Source organism: Canis lupus, chromosome 36 (assembly GCF_011100685.1).
Source record: "Canis lupus familiaris isolate Mischka breed German Shepherd chromosome 36, alternate assembly UU_Cfam_GSD_1.0, whole genome shotgun sequence".
Lineage (NCBI taxonomy): Eukaryota > Metazoa > Chordata > Mammalia > Carnivora > Canidae > Canis > Canis lupus.
This window is the reverse complement of record NC_049257.1, coordinates 390,315-409,595: the sequence shown is the minus strand read 5'-3', so window position 1 is coordinate 409,595 and position 19,281 is coordinate 390,315. Positions and strand designations below refer to the sequence as shown.

The 19,281-nt window shown below is 36.0% G+C and overlaps 1 long non-coding RNA gene and 1 pseudogene across 1 annotated transcript; one reads left to right on the top strand and one right to left on the bottom strand.

Moving 5' to 3' along the window:
• The first annotated feature begins 21 nt into the window (after positions 1-21).
• LOC111094246 lies at positions 22-18,820 on the top strand. Its single transcript, XR_005384539.1, has 4 exons — positions 22-87; positions 6,231-6,364; positions 15,849-15,914; positions 17,863-18,820. It is a non-coding gene; the product is annotated as an uncharacterized LOC111094246 (long non-coding RNA).
• LOC100687309 lies at positions 8,290-9,824 on the bottom strand (annotated as a pseudogene).
• Positions 18,821-19,281: the final 461 nt, after the last annotated feature.

Sequence of the window (19,281 nt, the reverse complement as noted above, 5' to 3'; positions counted from 1 at the left end):
GCACTTTGGAAGATAGTAGAATTTCCTTCTATCTTAATATAATATGGACTGTACTTTTCTCCCCCAAAGATCTCATTATTTTACAAGGTAAAATTACTTAATTCAAATTTCCTTCAAAGTGAGGCACAAGGTATAGTTTATAAATCTGCTACTGAAAGAATCTGTATACATGACCCAGTTTCTTAAATAAATTAAAATATATATAGCTACAGAAATGAATTTCAAAAATTAATTCTTTAGTGATTCCTATAATCACAACATGTATGTAATGATATTGTTTGGTGCTTTCAACAGGAAAAGATTTTTCATAAGATTAAGTAGAAAATTCAGCTTGATTCACCTAGAATTTGTAATTGAAGCTCTTCACTAGTAATCCATCATACTTCCAATTTTTAATTGCTCTTTGATTGATTTTTCAGCCTGCCACACACATTATGCACAATTTTGTCACATAGGGAGTAAAATTTAATTTGGACTTGTGTATGAGTGTATTTACTGTCTACCACTTCAGAGTTGCCCCTAATTTATACGTTTATTATTCATACCTCAGTGTTACACTTCTGTTATATGCTCAGCAAAAAATAACTTGAGGCAAATAACTGAAGTAAGAAAATTTACTCTGTTGCTAAGTAAAAATGATTTGGTCCTGAAGTAGGTGAATAACACAGAGGAAGGCAGGAGCAGGGAGGAAAATGATTCTGCCAAGAGACCATCCCCAGCAGACTGAGTTCTTTATTAGCCTTGCTGAAAATCACTCCCGTTGGTTTAGCAGTTCAAGATTGAACAACCAGCATCGCTTATTTCTAGACTGTTGCCAGATTACACTGAGTTTTCACGGGTTTTTGTTGTTTTGTTTTGCTATTAGGTTTATCGTTATTGTCCTGCACACTACATTCCTACTGGGGTAGAATGATTTGAGTCCTTTGTACTGTTTTGTTTCTGCCAAAGAAAGTCTCACAGATAATAGTATAAATGCAGGGGGATTGGTTGCTTTAATATTTAATATTGGTTTAAAAAGGATGCTTATAAAGTTTATATAACTGTCCAATAAAATGTTAATTCCAAAATTCTCATCTTCCTAGATCTTTGTAAGGTTGGCTGAGCTCCTGGGTGTTCTGTTGATCTGTTTTTCTGTCCCTCTCCAAACACCTCACGAGTACTTTCAGTTCACCTTTCCTGCCTCATCCCACTTGCTTCATGACTTACTGCAGTCTGGCTCCCCAACCACCACAGCTCTGAAACTTGCTTTCTCCAATAATCGATGGGTTTTTTGTTTGACATCACATCTCTGCAAAATTCTCTTCTGGGTCCTGTGATCCCACTCTGTCCTTGTTTTCCTGCTGCTTCTCTGACCAGTCTTCACATGCCTTCATTAGATACTTTTCTTTTCTTTGCACATGTAAATGTAGTAATTTTACGAGATACTGTCACATATTTTCTCTCTGCAATCTGGCTCCAGATAGTCTCATTGTCACCCAGAGATTCAAATTCTATATGCATGTAGATGAATCTCAACTTTTCTTCTACTGACACCTAGATTCCAGATCCTTATTTCCAGTTTTACATTCCATCCAAAGAACTTGAATTCCATGGGCAAGATATCCATAATTAAATTCATTTTCTCTACCTTCTTCCTCCTTTCTCGCTCTCTGATTAATGACATCATCACTTTTCAAAAATGAGTAGTAAATATTAATAGTGTTCACCAATATTTCTGGTTCTCTTGTCCTTCTGGGAACAAAGGGGATGCCATTTCTACATTCCCTTTAGGACAGGCATGGCCATGTGACATCGCGGGAAAAAAAATCCTTTGTTGCTTTGAGTCACTGAAACTTGGGGATGGTTTACCTTTAAAATATAACACTCATTCTAACTACTATAGAATTTCTTTTTTTATTATTATTATTTTTTTATTAATTTTTTATTGGAGTTCAATTTGCCAACATATAGCATAACACCCAGTGCTCATCCCGCCAAGTGTCCCCCTCAGTGCCCATCACTCAGTCACCTCAACCCCCTGCCCACCTCCCTTTCCACTACCCCTTGTTCATTTCCCAGAGTTAGGTGTCTCTCATGTTTTGTCACTCTCACTAATATTTTCACTCATTTTCTCTCCTTTCCCCTTTATTCCCTTTCACTAATTTTTATATTCCCCAAATGAATGAACCATATAATGTTCATCCTTCTCCGATTGACTTATTTCACTCACCATAATACCCTCCAGTTCCATCCATGTCGAAGCAAATGGTGGGTATTTATCATTTCTAAAGGCTGAGGAATAGTCCATTGTATACATAGACCACAGCTTCTTTAACCATCATCTGTCGATGGACACCAAGGCTCCTTCCACAGTTTGGCTATTGTGGACATTGTTGCTATAAACATAGGGGTGGAGGTGTTCCGGCATTTCATTGCATTTGTATCTTTGGGGTAACAATGAGACTGAAGAAAGAAATTAAGGAGTCAATCCCATTTACAATCGCACACTCAAAAGCATAAGATACCTAGGAATAGACCTAACCAAAGAGGTAAAGGATCTATACCCTAAAAACTACAGAATACTTTTGAAAGAAATTGAGGAAGACACAAAGGGATGGAAAATATTCCATGCTCATGGATTGGAAGAATTAATACTGTGAAAATGTCAATTCTACCCAGGGCAATTTACACATTTAATGCAATCCCTATCAAAATACCATGGACTTTCTTCAGAGAGTTGGAACAAATCAACTTAAGATTTGTGTGGAATCAGAAAAGACCCTGAACAGCCAGGGGAATATTAAAAAAACAAAAACAAAAACAAAAACAAAACAAAACAAAACAACAACAACAACAACAAAAAACCAAGCCAGGGGCATCACAATGCTGGATTTCAGGTTGTACTACAAAGCTGTGGTCATCCAGACAGTGTGGTACTGGCACAAAAACAGACACATAGATCAATGGAACAGAGTAGAGAACCCAGAAATGGCCCCTCAACTCTATGGTCAACTCATCTTCGACAAGGCAGGAAAAACTATCCACTGGAAAAAAGACAGCCTCTTCAATAAATGGTGCTGGAAAAATTGGACAGCCACGTGCAGAAGAATAAAACTAGACCATTCTCTTACACCAGACACAAAGATGAACTCAAAATGGATGAAAGATCTACATGTGAGACAAGAATCCATCAGAATCCTAGAGGAGAACACAGACAACACCCTTTTTGAACTTGGCCACAGCAACTTCTTGCAAGATACATCCATGAAGGCAAGGGAAACAAAAGCAAAAATGAATTATTGGGACTTCATCAAGATAAAAAGCTTCTGCACAGCAAAAGAAACAGTCAACAAAACTAAAAGACAACCTACGATAGAATTTCTCAAGTAGGAAATCTGATGTCACTGAATGAGTCAGGAATAAGCTTAGGTATATATAATATAAAAAAGTTAAAATGTGAATGACAAAAAGATACTTTCACCTTTACTTCTGTGTTAGGTAAAAGGCAGCCAGAAGTAAGTATTCCCAGGCTGCTCCACCATCACCAGTGATTCACTTCCACTTTCCCACTTTTTAAGGCAAGCAAGAGCAGCACATGTAGCACATGACTTCCGCTTCATAGTACAGGAAGGATCAGTGGTGTTGTCACATGTCCCATCCATATCTCAGCACCTAGAAGGAAAAAAATGCTAGAGGGAAACATTTCTCTTTTAATGAGAATTTCTAGAAGTTGCATTTATGCCTCTCAGGCCTGTATTTAATCCCATGGCCATAACCAAGCTATACCAAGCTATGGAGATTTGAAAGTATCATCATTTAGCTGATGTGTCCAGCTAACATTCTGGGCACTGTATAAGACAAAGAGAATAAATATTGAAAGGTAACTAGCAATCTCCACCACAGCTATGTCTGACTTCAACATTCACCTCATCCTTTGCATCATCAAAATTTATTAATTTCATTTCCTAAATGTCTCTGAATTTCGACTCTTCCTTTCACTCTAATGATATTCTGAAAATAGTTTTCATGAATACTACTGCAATCAGTTGATAACTGATTTTCCTGCCTTCTTTTCCTCCTTTCTTTTGAGTATTGGAAGTTCTCAGTGCTCAATGCTTCATGCAGCTATAAGAGTTACTAGTCTATATAATCAATATTCTATATAATCTTTTACTCTCTTATTGTTCATTCTTCAACAATTCCTCATTAGTCATAAAATGTAGTTTAAATTTCTTACCATGAGATTCAAGACCTTCCACTGTAAATTTGATCATAATATTCCATTCATACCATCCATTTCCCATCATGGAATCAATGCACATTCACATCTATTGCTACTTTATGGCATCGCTCTTCTTAAGAGTAGGTGGGGCCCTGACTTACCTCTACTGAACCACTGTTCTTATCTTTCAAGCACCAGTTGAAAGAACTTTCCTCTAGGAAGACTTTCCACATCTTCCAATGCATTTGCATTGTTCTTTCTCCCTTCTTCTATTATAATATTACTTATATTTCTTTTAAGCATTTCGACTTAAATTCATGTATGTATGTATTTTCCCCATTGAATCATAAGATCTTTGAATGTGAGGAAATCATTGTTGAATGAGTGTATATATGAGAGTCTGTGCAATAGGGACAATGTTGTATCCATGCAATAAATATTAAGACATCAATACAAACAATGTTCCTCTCAGTTCTTCTGTGGCATTAACTACAGTTAAGTAAGACAACATCAGCTCTAAATCAGATTCCCAACTTCTTCTCGGACTTGTCACCATTTATCTTAAATATCCTTCATGACCTAATCAAGAGTCCTAATCAGAGTAAATGAAATAATATTGTCATATTAACTGCTTTATTTAGAATACAAAGAAGTCTGATTGCTGTCTAATCAGCCAAATTAGCACCTAATAAAATGTATTTCCCTAAAGGAGCCTTGAAAGTATTGATTTATAATTGTCTGATCTCTACAGTAAACCAACCAGTGGGTTCTTAGAAAACCTAAGCTTAGATGGTCTACTATATTTTTCCTTTATTTCTTTTAAATTTTATTCACTTATTTGGGAAAGAGGATGAACCAGAGAGAGGCGCAGAGGAGAAGGGAGAAACAGATTCCCTGCTGAGCAGGGAGCCTGACATGGGGCTCTATCCCAGAACCTATGAGTTCAGGACCTGAGCTGAAGGCAGACCTTAATTGACTGAGCCACCCAGGCACCCCTACCCTTTTCAAAATAAGCACAGTAGTATTGGAAATAGCAATACTATCTGTCATAGACTTGCTTGGGCATTATGAGCCAAATGTACTGTATGTGTGTAAGTGTATATTATTCTCAAAGCAAAATTATTTGACTTTTAATAGAATAAGATTTATGAACCAGTAAGATCTTTCAAAATGAGCCTGGATCATTTTTATTTAAAATAAAAAAGATCTCAGATGCCTAGGTCACTCAGCAGTTGAACACCTGCCTTCAGCCCAGGGTGTGATCCTGGAGACCCCAGATCTAGTCCCACATCGGGCTCCCGGCATGGAGCCTGCTTCTCCCTCTGCCTGTGTGTGTGTGTGTGTGTGTGTGTGTGTGTGTGTGTGTGTGTCTCATGAATAAATAAATAAAATCTTTTAAAAAATAAAAATAAAAATGATCTCAATAGGATAGAGGGATCTTTACAATATCTCCTTTGCTTAGGCTATTAGGAATTATACCCACTCCAGGCTCTAGAGGTGGGTCTTGTTTGGCCATAATTAATTTATTGAGGTCAGGGCCTGTTACAACATAGTCAACAAGCTAAGGAGGAATTCCCAAAAGAATCCCTGGAAGATGGAGTAGAAACCTAATTAATTTGTACCTGTAGTCTACCAACACTCTGGAGTTTTCAGCATAAGTACCAGCAGGTTCTTTCTATCTCTTAAGTCAGTTTGAACTTGCTTCCAAACGATTGAATTATCCAGATCAGAGGCCCAGGCTAACAGAGGCCTACTTTGCCTCTGCAAATGCACCATTGTGCTACTTTTCAAGCCTGTAAATGGAAAAATCAGATGTTTTTAAAATATAATCTGAGTGATGCTTCTTAAAAAGTATATTTCACCAATGAGAAAAAACATTACTTAAATCTTGGCTTCTGGAAACATTTAAGGGTGACCTTTGTTGGACATCTTGTCTACATTCTAGAAGAGAGGCAGTGATTGTGAATAAAGTAGCTTGAAGTGGTTCACAGAAGCTACCCTCTTGGCTTACTTCATCTTTATTATCCAGTTTTCTTTCACAGCTAGTGTTTTCATATTGGTATCACAAACTATATGTTCCAGAAACACTGAAGTATGAGCTTATTTTCCGGCAATAATTTGTTAAAGGCTGAAGAACTGGCATTTACTAAAAGAAAAAAAATAGTAAGTCATTAACTTTGTTATTTACCCTTCTGAGAACATTGCTTCTGTATAATACATTAAGAATATGTTTCAAAAAATAGCTTATAAATGAAAGGTCAACATACTGAAGCAAATCATCTAATTACTTCATGTCACAGAATAAGAAACATTTTAATTTCCATATTTTATCCCTGGATTTGAATCATTCCAAGACTCTCAAGAATAATGCAAAGTTCATTTGACCAAAGAAAAGGGCAATAAAAGAAATGAATCAAACATTTTAAAGTTCTATTAATAAGTTATATCCTTTGCTGAAAGAATACAGTCCAATTTAATTTTACATTTAAATATTTAGTTACCTCTGAAAAATATTTAAGACAAATAATTTCTCTAGTTAATAACACAGTGATTGTGTACTTAATGGTTTCTGAGAGTAAATCTTAAGCCTTCTCACCACACATACACATGCAAGCTAACTGTGTGAGGTGATGGTTAATTATTGTGATCTTAGAAATCATTCTATATATATGTATGTATACATTCATGTGTGTATATATGCATGCATATAATCATCCTGTTGTATACTACAAATGAACAATATTTGTCAACTATTCCTGAATAAATTTGGAAACAAGGAATTTTTATGCATCTTCTTTGTCTAGTTCTTGATTTCTCCTTATCATTAATTTATTTGCTCTGTGTACATGTACATGGATGTTTTAATTATTAATCACTGTATTTGTTGCTAGGGTTGCTATTAAAAAATATCACATTGACTATCATAAAAAAAACGAACAGAAATTTATTTTTTCCTACTTCCAGAGGCTGGAAGTTCAAAATTAAGGTGCCAGCAGGATTAGATTCCTCTGAGGCCTCTCTTGTTGCCTTCCAGATGGCCACTCTCTTGCCACTTTTTATATATTTGTTCCTCTGTATGTGGGCATTCCTGGTGCCTCTTCCTCTCCTTATAAGTACACCAGTTACACTGGATTAGAGCCCAGCTCTAACAGTCTCATTTTAACTTAATCACCTCTTTAAAGATCTTATCTCCAAATACATCTACATTCTGAGGTGCTGGGGTTTGGGGCTTCACATGAATTTTAAAGAGACATAATACAGCCCATAATAGTCACTTTGTTTTCTTTCTGGATATAAAATATGTAAGTAATAAATATTTTCATAATGTCCTATCTTGATTGTTATAGTAGTGCAGGAGCCTTATTCCAATTTCCCTTCCTGCCAGGGAGAAAGCATCTGATTTAGAAAGGGCATTTAATTAACATTTGTCAAATAAGTGAATGACTAGATCTAACACATAGACCTACTTTGTAAATTAATATGTATATGTTCTACAGACTTCTCAAATGCACCCCCAACAAATCTGATCAGATCCCCTTCTCACAAATCCTTCCCTGCTCCATGCACTGCTCCAGCCAGAATCCTTCATTTCTCCCTCTCTTTTTTTTCTCTCTTCTAGTTAGTCATCAACTTTTGCAGATGCTACCTCATTAAAAGGTCTTCAACCCATGCATTCCTCTTTATTTGTGTCACAAAGTTTATATCTCATATTATTGCAACACACTTGTACCAACACACTTGAACCATAAAACTTCACTCTCCACACTGATAGTCTTCATACCTGGTCTTCTGCTAAAATTCTTCAATTGTTTCCACTGTTCTTAACATGATTCTTGAGCTCCTTCTTTTAGGGCCCTAAATGAACTCATTGCTTCTTATCTTTTTCATGTCTCACCACTCTCCATTTCATAGCCCATTGCCCCATGATATTGAATGACATCTAAGCTCTCAAGCTGACCATGAACTTTGTCTCTTTTAACCATTATCTTATATTCCTTCCTCTTTTTTTCCCTCAATGTTCAGTTTCCTTTAATAATCCCCATCTTCTTTTAAGAAGGTGCAGGCAGCTAGGTGATGGAAAAAGATGTTCACTTGAAGATCTTGCCATGATTGAATGCTGTGCCCACATACTGAAAGGTGGAAGGCCCCCTTCCCAGGAAAAGTACTCCTGAACAAACATCTGGGTCTCCTCACAGCTAGGATCCAGCTTCTGCCACATATATGACTTGAAGTCCGCCTGCCAATATGGATTCAGCAGAAAGGCAGGCTCCTGGCCTTAGACCCAGACTCAAGAAATGGGGCTGCTATTGTTGGTTTCAAAGAGAATGACACCTGGAAAAGACATTCTTCCTCAGTTTGTCCAACCCCTGGAACATTCTGATGATGAAGTTGCAGCTCATGAAGGTCTGGGTGAGCTCTTCAGGAAAGCAGTAGTCAGAATACCTCAGAGACCAGTTATCCTTATCAAAGTGCTCTGAAACAAGTGGCAGCACCACAGACAGGGTGTCCTCATTGGAGTATTTGTGTTTAAATTCATCCAACACAAAGGTACTCTTAGGGAAGTGAGCAAAGGGATCCTTGGCCTTTGGCTCAGCAGCCAGCACCTGCTCACATTCATCCATCTCCTCCTCAGAAGCAGGGGCAGCAGCCCTTTTTTCCCACTTTCCACTCAGCATGGGGCTTCCGCTTCTCTTCTCAAGAAACTTTGTCTTTCCATGGGGTGTCCTTTTCAGGCTGGCTCTCTGAAAACTTTTTAGCATCAACCTGGGCCATCTTCTTATGGAGTTTCACCTCCCCCCAAATAGCCCCAAAATGGGGCTAGTTAATGTAAGTGAGGAACCAGTGGTCAGTGTTGGAGAAGGGCTGGTGGAAAGAAGGCTCCAGGATTTGTTTATTGAGCCATGACAGACAAATTGTGATATCAGCCAGCATCACACATTTGCCCACCATGAAAGTCCTCATCTTTAAGCATCCAGTAGCCCCAGAATTGGCCTCATCTCCTTTGCATTTTCTGTGGCCTACTTGTTGTGGTGCACAATGCCAAAAGTGGCGAGCACCCAGGTACTCGCTTGGAGCACTAGGTCACTATCCGCAAACCTCACCCACTGTACCACCTGAGCTGCTGGCTCTGTGGTACTTACCTGTAGCTTCTCTTTGCTCACACAGTAGGCAATGGCACTTCCCTCGAACACAGAGAAACCATCGTCACCTTCAAATTCTGGAATCTTGCTGGAAGGAAATTTATGAAGAAATTCAGGGGTGTAGGGCAGCCTGGGTGGCTCAGTGGCTTAGCACCGCCTTCAGCCCAGGGCCTGATCCTGGAGTCCCGGGATCGAGTCCCACATCGGTCTCCCTGCATAGAGCCTGCTTCTTCCTCTGCCTGTGTCTCTGCCTCTCTCTCTCTCATTCTCTGTGTGTGTGTGTGTGTGTGTGTGTGTCTCTCATGAATAAATAAATGAAATCTTAAAAAAAAAAAAAAGAAATTCAGGGGTATAGTTTGGTTTGGCCAAAGTGGAAGTGGGGTAGTGCAGAGAGTACTTGGAACCCTGCTGTTCTGAGCAGCAATGAGAGGCTTGAAGGCCCTCCAGTTTTCAGGATATGTGTATAGGGTCCTGGCTAGCATCGTGATTCCACAAAGAAAAAGCTGTTCCTTTCATAACCTGGAACATTCTTCCCATTTATCTCTTACCTTTATTTGCAACTGTCAGAGTCCCATTTGAACCTTTGGACTCAGTTAAAGGATCACCTCCTGTTTAGAGTTTCTGTTGAACACAGAATCTGAGAGCTGCTTCTGTTTTTCTCTTATCAGAAGCTGGTTAAAAGGAAAACTTGGAGACTTTATAACTATTACAAACATAAGATAAAGTGGCTGGGTTCAAAATTAGTCATATCAGGAATAACTAGGCTTCATATGTGTAAATCAAAACCTGCTACAAGTTCTAATGAAAGGAGACAACATTTACAGTAACAATTGTGTAAAATATCTAGGGTAAAGGACCTTTAAAAAAAAAAAAAAAAACCTCTCCAAAGGAAACAAAAACTAGTGAGAAATACAAATGAAGACTTAAACAAATGGAAATAGTACTATTCATGACTAAGTGAACTCAAAGATTTCACTTACCCCTAAGTTAATCTACAAATTTTATATTTATTTATTCAATAAAAATACCAGTATTATATTTTTATTTGATAAGCAGTTTCAAAATGTCAAACAGAAAATAAACCAGTAAAAATAGCCACAAAACTGTGGGGGAGGGGGAAATGAGTAATACCTTATTTCTAATACCATAAGAAATACCATATGAATCATAGATTTGAATGTAAATTTGAAGCTTCCAACATTTTTGTTATTGGCAAAGGCAATAAACCGTGGATTTCTCTTCCCCATGGTAAGGGTATCTACCTCACCATTGATGGAGAGACAAGACACTGGCAGCCAAACAGAGCAGTGGATGAATTGGTCTCTTGTTGATATGGTTAGAAGTCTTTATACATAAAGATAATATAGCATGAAAAAAAAAAGTGGTAAAAGGAAACATGAGACACTTTATACAATACTTGTATGACAATATCTTTTAAAGTATGACAAACTCCTGGAATCAGTAAAGAAAATATTGATAAACCAAAATTTCCTATATATAGAATTCACTACAGTTAATGTCCAATATAGAAAAAATAGTTCACCCAAACTGAGCGATTTGAGGAGTGCTGAATGAAAGGACAAAGCTAAGTGTAGGATTATCAGGAAAACCCTAGAGTTACTGCATTGTCTAAAAACTGGTACTAGCAGGATACATAATCTCTTTTAAGCCTAAAGAGTAAGAGAAGAGCAGTTACTGAACTCAGATAAATTTTTGTTAAGAGAGTTGGCTCACAGAACATAATGCTACAGGAATACACTCTTCAGGGATAGAGGGAGGAAACAAGGGTTAGAAATATTATGCATTTATTCTCCTTCCTTCCTCCTCTTCTCTGCCAGTACTCCTAATTTGTGGAATTTAGGTCAGCCCATAGTGTTCATTCTCTTGAGGCAGAAAAGCTAAAAAATATAGTAACCAAAATTAAGAATAAATAGGCTTATTAGACTGGACACAGCAAAGATCACTGTGAGCTAGTATGTAAATCACTGTAAAATGCTAGATTGAAACACAGAGAGAAAAGGGATAAAAAGCAGGAAAGAGTGAGAGATATACTGTATATTGTTAAAATTTCTAAGAGAGAAAGAGGCTAGAGAGTATATGACAAAAGCAATATTTGAAGACACACTGTCCAAGGATTTTCAAAAATTAATGAGTGAATAAATGATGCTGGAGAAACTGGATATCCTCATGCAAAAGGATGAAGTTGGACCTCTACTTTATATCATATGTAAAAAAATAACTCAAAATGAATCAAAAATCTAAATATAAGACTTAAAACTGTGAAACTCTTAGAAATAAACATGGGCAAAAAGCTTTATGACATCAGATTTGGCAGTGATTTCCTGGATGTGACACAAAAAGCACAAGAAAAACAGATAAATTGAACTACATCAAAATTAAAAACTTTTACATATCAGAAGACAGCATCGATAGAATTAGAAGCAACCCCCCAAAAAGGAATAATATTTGCAAATCATACATCTGATAAAGGGTTAATAATCAGAATAAATAACTCCTACAACTCAACAAAAACAAGAAAACATAAACAACTCAACTTAAAAATGGGCAAGTCTTGAATAGACATTTCTCTAAAGAAGATATACAAAAGGGTAATAATCACATGAAATGACACTCAACACAGCTAATCATTAGAGAATGCAAATTAAGACCACAATGAAATGCCACTTCACACCCATCAGGATGGCTATTTATCAAAAACACAGAAAATAACAAGTGTTGGCAAGGATGTGGAGAAGTTGGAACCCCTGTTACTGGGAATGTAAAATGGCTCAGCGGCTATGGAAAATGTTGTGGCAGTTCCTCAAAAAACTAAAAATAGAGTTACCGTATGATCCAGCAATTCTACTTCCAAAATAATTTAAAACACAGTCTTAAACAGATATTTGTATATCCACATTCATAGCAACACTATTCACAATAACTAAAAGCGGGAAGCAACCCAAGTGTCTATTGACAGATGAATGGATAAATAAAATGTGGTATATACACACAATGAATATTATTCAGCCTTAAAAACAAGGAAATTCTGACACATGCTACAACATGAATAAACATTAAATACATTATCCTAAGTGAAATAAGCCAGTCACAAAAGGACAAATACTGTATAATTCCATTAAATGAGATACCTAGAATAGTCAAATTCATAGATCTAGAAAACAGAATTGTGGCTGTCAGGGGCTCTGAGAAAGAGGATGTGGGTAATTATTGTTTAATGGATATGGAGTTTCAGGTTTGAAGTGATGAAAAAGTTTTGGAGATGGATGGTAGTGATGGTTGTACAACAGTTTGAATGTACTTAAATGCCTCTAAACTATATATTTAAAGTGGTTAAAATGGTAAATATTCATTGTTGAAAAATACAGTTTTTATAAAGAAATACTCCACAAACTGGCCTGCTGATCCAATGCAATCTCAATCAAAATTGTATGTAGGGATGCTCAGGCTAGGAGAAGTGCAAACAACTAAGCTAGGTGGTGAGATGGGGCTTAGTGCATCTGAAGGGCCACAAAAATTGAATCTTGTATTTTGAGAAAAATAAAAATTAAGTTTTGCAATCTCCACTTCTTAGCATAATGTGTAACATGTAGTAGGAGCTCCATAACACTTTTTTAAATAATTAGAAAGATTTTTAATAAATATATTTTGCTCTTCTTAATCAAAAGGGATGTCATGTTTCTGTGTCTTATGATACAATTTTCTTTCTTGTTCCAATTATTTTCGTCTCCCAGGAAGTAGATTGCCTACAAACAAACACAAACACATACACACACAACCCAATAGAAAAATGGAGAAAGATTATGAACTGACAATTCACAAAAGAAAGAGAGAATAAGCAATGATCATATCAACCTCAAACATAAAATTAAATGGTTTGAATTAAAATGTTCTTTATTTTTACTGCCTTATGCAGCTGCACTAAAATAATAGTAAATGGGTATCAATGGAAAAGGAAACCACAGTCAATGAATGATATCCATAAATATTTGTAAGATATATTATTGAAGTGGACAAATTAGGGTTTTTTGACATAAAGGAGTAAAAAGAATTTAAGCTTCAATTCCAGCACAGAGGATGCCTATAACAGAGAACACTAATTCGGCAAGTAAAACCTATAAAAGGCTCAGGATGGAAGCATCATTTATTTCCAGAGGAGATGAAAGATGGGATGAAAAGTACAGTGGCCAATTTAAAGTGAGCATAAAATGGAGTTAGAACCAAAGTCTCCTCTGCTTCCCTGCCAATTCCCTGTGGGGAAACCAGAAGCCTTTTTCTGGGATAAACTGAACTATAGAAACTCTAGATTCAGAGAAACTAGTCAATTGAAAGTGGGGATGAGATATTGCAGAAAAAAAGAAAAAAGATATTAAGTGAAATTTTACCCCTTATATAGTGAAGCACTTTCCCTACCCAAGTCTTATTTCCCAGCTCCTTTGAACAAAATGTGTAAAGCCTGGCATTTATCAGCACATCATAAGTCATAAACCGAATGGTTCTTTCCAAGAGAAATTGAAGAGCCCAAAGATAAGCTCAACAAATACTGGTATGTGTGTCTTCTGGCAAAATGCGAAGCTCTGTGCTGTCATCCTGAAGTGAAGCTCACTAAAATGGCAAGCCTCACCAACGCATACAGAGGTTTCAGTGAACTTTTCAGAGCCTAATACTTAGACTTTAAAAGGCATTCAAAGATCACCAAGTGTTTGAAAAAGAATAAACTTTAGAATAGCCTTGTCAATGTCTATAAAAACTCTGCTGGGATTTTTATTGAAATTTAGTTGAATTCATCAGTGAGTGAAACTGAGGAAATTTGACATCTTAATATTTATTGAGTCTTCGAATCCATGGACATTGTATATCTTTCAATTTATTTATTACTACTTTTGTCAATCTTTCATTGTTTTCACCTTATATATTACTTTCTTCCCTTCAGATTTATACCTCCATATTAAATTTGTTGATGTAATAATAAACAGTACTGTTCTTGGAATTGCATATTACAATTGGTTACCTATAATTTACAGAAATATAATTAATTTTCTTTTGGTGTTGATTTTGTATACTGTGACCTGGATAAGCTGATTTACTAGCTTTAGGAGCATTTTTATATATTCTTTTTTTTTTTTTTTTTATTCATTCGTGAGAGACAGGGAGAGAGAGAGGCAGAGAGAGAAGCAGGCTCCATGCAGGAAGCCCGATGCAGGACTCAATCCCGGGACTCCAGGATCACACCCTGGGCTGAAGTCAGGTGCTAAACTGCTGAGCCACCCAGGGATCCCCTTTTTTTTTTAATTTTTATTATATATTCTTTGAAATTTCCTAAGCAGACAATTATGTTTTCTTCAAAAAGAATTATTTCTTCTTTCTGATCTGTATGCTTTTAATTTCTTTTTTTCTTGCCTTACGGCATTGGATAGATTTTATAGTACAATATTAGATTGGAGTCATGAAAAATGACATTCATGCCTTGCTACAGATCTTGGGGAGAAAGCATTCAGTCTTCACTAATAAGTATGATGTTACGTGTAGGCTTTTATAGATGTCCTTTAGTAGAATAAGTTACCTTTGGGACGTCTGGGTGGCTCAATGATTGAGCATCTTGCCTTTGGCTCAGGTAATGATCCCAGGGTCCTGAGATCAAGTTCTTGCATCAGGCTCCCTGCAGGGAACCTGCTTTTCCCTCTGCTTATGTCTCTGCCTCTCTCTGTTTGTTTCTCATGAATAAATGAATAAAATCTTTAAAAAAGAGAATACATTACCTTCTATTCTTAGTTTGCTGAAAGTTTGTATCATAAATGGATATTAATTTTATTGAATTGTTTTCTACATATATTAAAATTAATTTTTTTCTACCTGGTCTGTTAATATCTTGCATTATATTAATTGATTTTGTAATAAATGAGCTTTTTTTTTCTGGGATAAACCCAAACTGGTCATAATATATTATCCTTTATATACATTGTTGGATTTGATTTGCAAAGATCTTTTTTTTTTTTTTTTTTTGAGGATTTTTGTGTCTATGTCCATGAGGGCATGTAGTTTTCTTTTCTCACAACACTTTTCTTCGTGGTTTTGATATTAGGATAATGCTGTTCTCAGAAACTGAGTTAGAAAATATTCCCTCCTTTGATATTTCCTAGAAGAGACTTTTTTATTATTTATTCCTTAAACATTTGGTAGTATTCATAAATGAAATTATCTGAGCCTGTTGTTTGTGTGTGTGTAAAAGATTTTTAGCTATACATTCAATTTATTTAAAAGGTATAGAATTATTTAGGGTATTTGTTTCTTCTTGAGTAATGTTTGGTAGTTTGTCTTTCAAGAAATTGGCTCATTTTATTTGTAGTATCAATTTGATTTATAATACAACTTTATGGGCATAGAATTGTTTTATCTCCTTATTGAATTTGTTATCTATTGCTGGGTAACAAATTACACTAAAATTTAGAGACAGAGGCTTCAACCATTAAACATTTGTTTCTTCACAGTTTCTGTGGGTCAGAAACTATGAATCAAAGAAAGAGCCTGGCTCATGATCTCTTATGAGGTTGCAGGTAAGCCATTGACCAGGGCAATGATTTCATCTGAACTTGATCTAAGAGGGGGAATCCACTTTACTCAGATTGTTGTTAGCCTACATCAGTCTCCTGTTATATGGTCCTCCATAAAGTTGTCTCACATCATGGTATCTGGAGTTCCCCAGGACAAGGATTATAGGAAAAAAGAAGTGAGAGGACCCAAGGTGAAAATCAAAGTACTTTTATAACCTAATCTTGGAAGAGATATCCCACTGTATCTAGAATAATCTCTCCATTATAAACAAGTCAGTAAGGCCAGTTAATAGTCAAAGGGAGAGTATTACACAAGAGCATGAATACCAAGTGGTGATCGTTAGGAAGTCATTGGGGGGCTGCATTATAGACTTATCCTTGTAAAATCTGTGGGAACTATAGTGATATATCTTCGTCTATGATATTGGTAATTCGTGTCTTCTCTCTTACTTTTTTTGACATTCTAACTAGAGATTTATCAATATTATTGAAAGAAACTTTGGTTTCATTGATTGTCTCTACTGTTTTTCTATTTTCAATTTCATTGACATCATCTTATATTTATTATTGCCTTCTCTTTATTTGCTGTTTTTACTGGTTTATTTTGCTGGAAGTTTGGATATTTTTTTTGAAGCTTGGATATTGATTTTAGAATTTCCTCATTTCTAACATGAGCTTTTAACCATGTAATTTTTCCTCTAAGAACTCGTATCAGGTACATAGTTTGGATATGATGTAGTTTTAATTTTCATTTGGTTCAAAATATGTTTTTGTTTCCCTTGACACTCTTCTTTGATGCATAAATTCTATAATAATGTTATTTAAGGGTGCCTGGCTGGCTCAATCAAGCATCTGCCTTTGGCTCAGGTCATGATCCTACTGTCCTGGGATCAAGCCTCAAATTTGGCTCCCTACTCTGCAGGGAAGCTGCTTCTCCCTCTCCCTCTGCCACTCCTCCTGCTTGTTATCTCTCTCTCTCTCTCTCTCTCTCTGTCAAATAAAGAAATAAAATATTTTTTATAAGAATGATGTTTAATTTCCCAATACTGGGGGATTTTTCAGATATCTATTATTGATTTCTAGTTTAATTTTGTTACGGTCCAAAAACATACTCTGTAGGATTTTTTTTTTAATTGTTCAGGTATCTTTTTTGACATAGAACATTCTCTGTCTTGGTGAATATTCCATTTATGTTGAAAATAAAGTATATGCTATTTTTCTTGATAGACTGCTCTCTGCTAGATGTAGTTGGCTTATGATGTTCAGATCATCTCTATCCTTATTGACCTTTTACTTTGTTCAATAAAGCGTCGTGAAGTATTCAGCTATAATTGTGGATTCATCTATTTCTCCTTTCAGTTTCTTCAGTATACATCCTATGTATTTTGAAGCTCTATTGTTAGATATAGGCACATTTAGAGTCGTTCTCTTGAGAACTGTACCCCTAGGCATTAAGTACTGACCCTCTTCATTTCTAGTACTTTTCATTCTAAAATCTACTTTGTCTGATATCAATATGCTCCAGCTTTCTATTGGCTAGTGCTTGCATCATTCATGTACTTTCAACCTATATATTTTATATTAAAAATGGTTTCACACAGACCTCTTATGATTTGGTATGCTTTTAAAATCCAGTTTGGCAACCTCTATTTCAATCGATGTGTTTAGACCATTCCCATTTAGGTCATTATTGATATGGTCGCAATAAAATCTACATTGCTGACTGCTTTTTGCTTATTCTATCTATTCTTTGTTTATTTTTCTTCTCTGCCTTCTCTTACAATAACCAAGAATTTAAAAATTTTCATTGTCTTTATTATTTATGTCTTTAAAGATATTTTATGGTTCCCCTAATATTTACAATATGCACCTATATTAGTGTCCTACTGATGCTGTATCATATTACCACAAACTTAGTAGTCTAATACAATGCAAATTTGTTATCTTCCAGTCCTGCGTGTCAGAAGTCCAAGATCAGCCTTTGTGGATCAAAGTCAAGATGTTGGCAAGGCAGTTCCCGCTGGAGGCACTGAAGAGGAAAGCTGTTCCCTTGCCTTTTTCAGGCTGTGGAAGCAATCTGCATTCCTTGTTCCATGCTCCCACCTATTTCATTCTTTGTACTCCTCATTTCATTGTACAGATTCAGTTTTTCTCCGATATATTAGTTGTGCCTAAACAATCATTTCTTGTAGAGCAAATATGCTGACAATGAATTTCTTAGGTTTTTTGTTTGAGAATTTTTTATATTTTTTAATTTTGAAATTTATGTTCAGTGGGTATAGAATTCTGCTGTGACAGGTTTTTTTTGTTTGTTTTCTCTAAGAACTTTAGAAGCTTCCTTCCTAGCTTACATGATTTCTGAAGAGAAGTTTGCCATAAATATTTTCTTTGTTCTTCTGTGAATAACATTAATTTTTTTTTTCTCTGGCTGCCTTCCAGATCTGCTCTTTGTCTATTGTTTTTAACAGTTTGAATATGACATGTCTTAAGGAGGGGGTGGGTATATGGTGGGATTAATTCTGTTTGATCTCTGAATTTCTGAATCTGTGACTTGGAGTTTGCCATTAATCTTGGAAAATTCTGCTCATTACTTCTTCAACGATTTCTTCTATGCATTTTCTTTCTTATCTCCTGGGATTCCAATTATGCTTATGTTAAAATGTTAACTATTGTCCCGTATCTCTTAATATCTCATTTCTATTTCTCTTTTTCTCTTTGTGTGTGTGTGTGTGTATGTGTATGTTCCATTTTGTATCATTTCTATTGTCCTATCTTCAAGTTTACTTATTCCTTTACTATGCCACATCTACTGATGAGTCTTTTAAAAAAATTCTTTACTACAGTGTTTTTCATTTCTAGCATTTATATTTGATTCATTTTTTTAAGATTTATTATTCATTTGAAAATCAGGTGCCTTGGTGGCTCAGTTGGTTAAGTGGCTACCTTGGGTATAGGTCATGATCCCAGTGTTCTGGGATCACACTCTGCATCAAGCTCCCTGCTCAGCATGGACTCTGTTCCTTCCTCTGCTCTCCTCGTTGCTTGTGTTCTCTCTCTCAAATAAATAAATATAATTTTAAAAAATTATCCATTTGAGAGAGAGAAAGCACATGCACGAGTAAGGGAAGGAGCAGAGGGAGAGAATCATCAAGCAGAGTCTCCATGCTGAGTGTGCAGCTCAACACCAGGTCAATCTCACAATCCATGAGATCACAATCTGAGCTGAAACCAAGAGTGAGACACTCAACCAACTGAGCGACCCAGGTGTCCCTCAATTTGGTTCATTTTTATAATTTTTATCTCTGTGCTGAAATTATCTGATCTTGCATGTTTTCTACCTTTTTCATTAGCATCTTTGATATGTAAATCA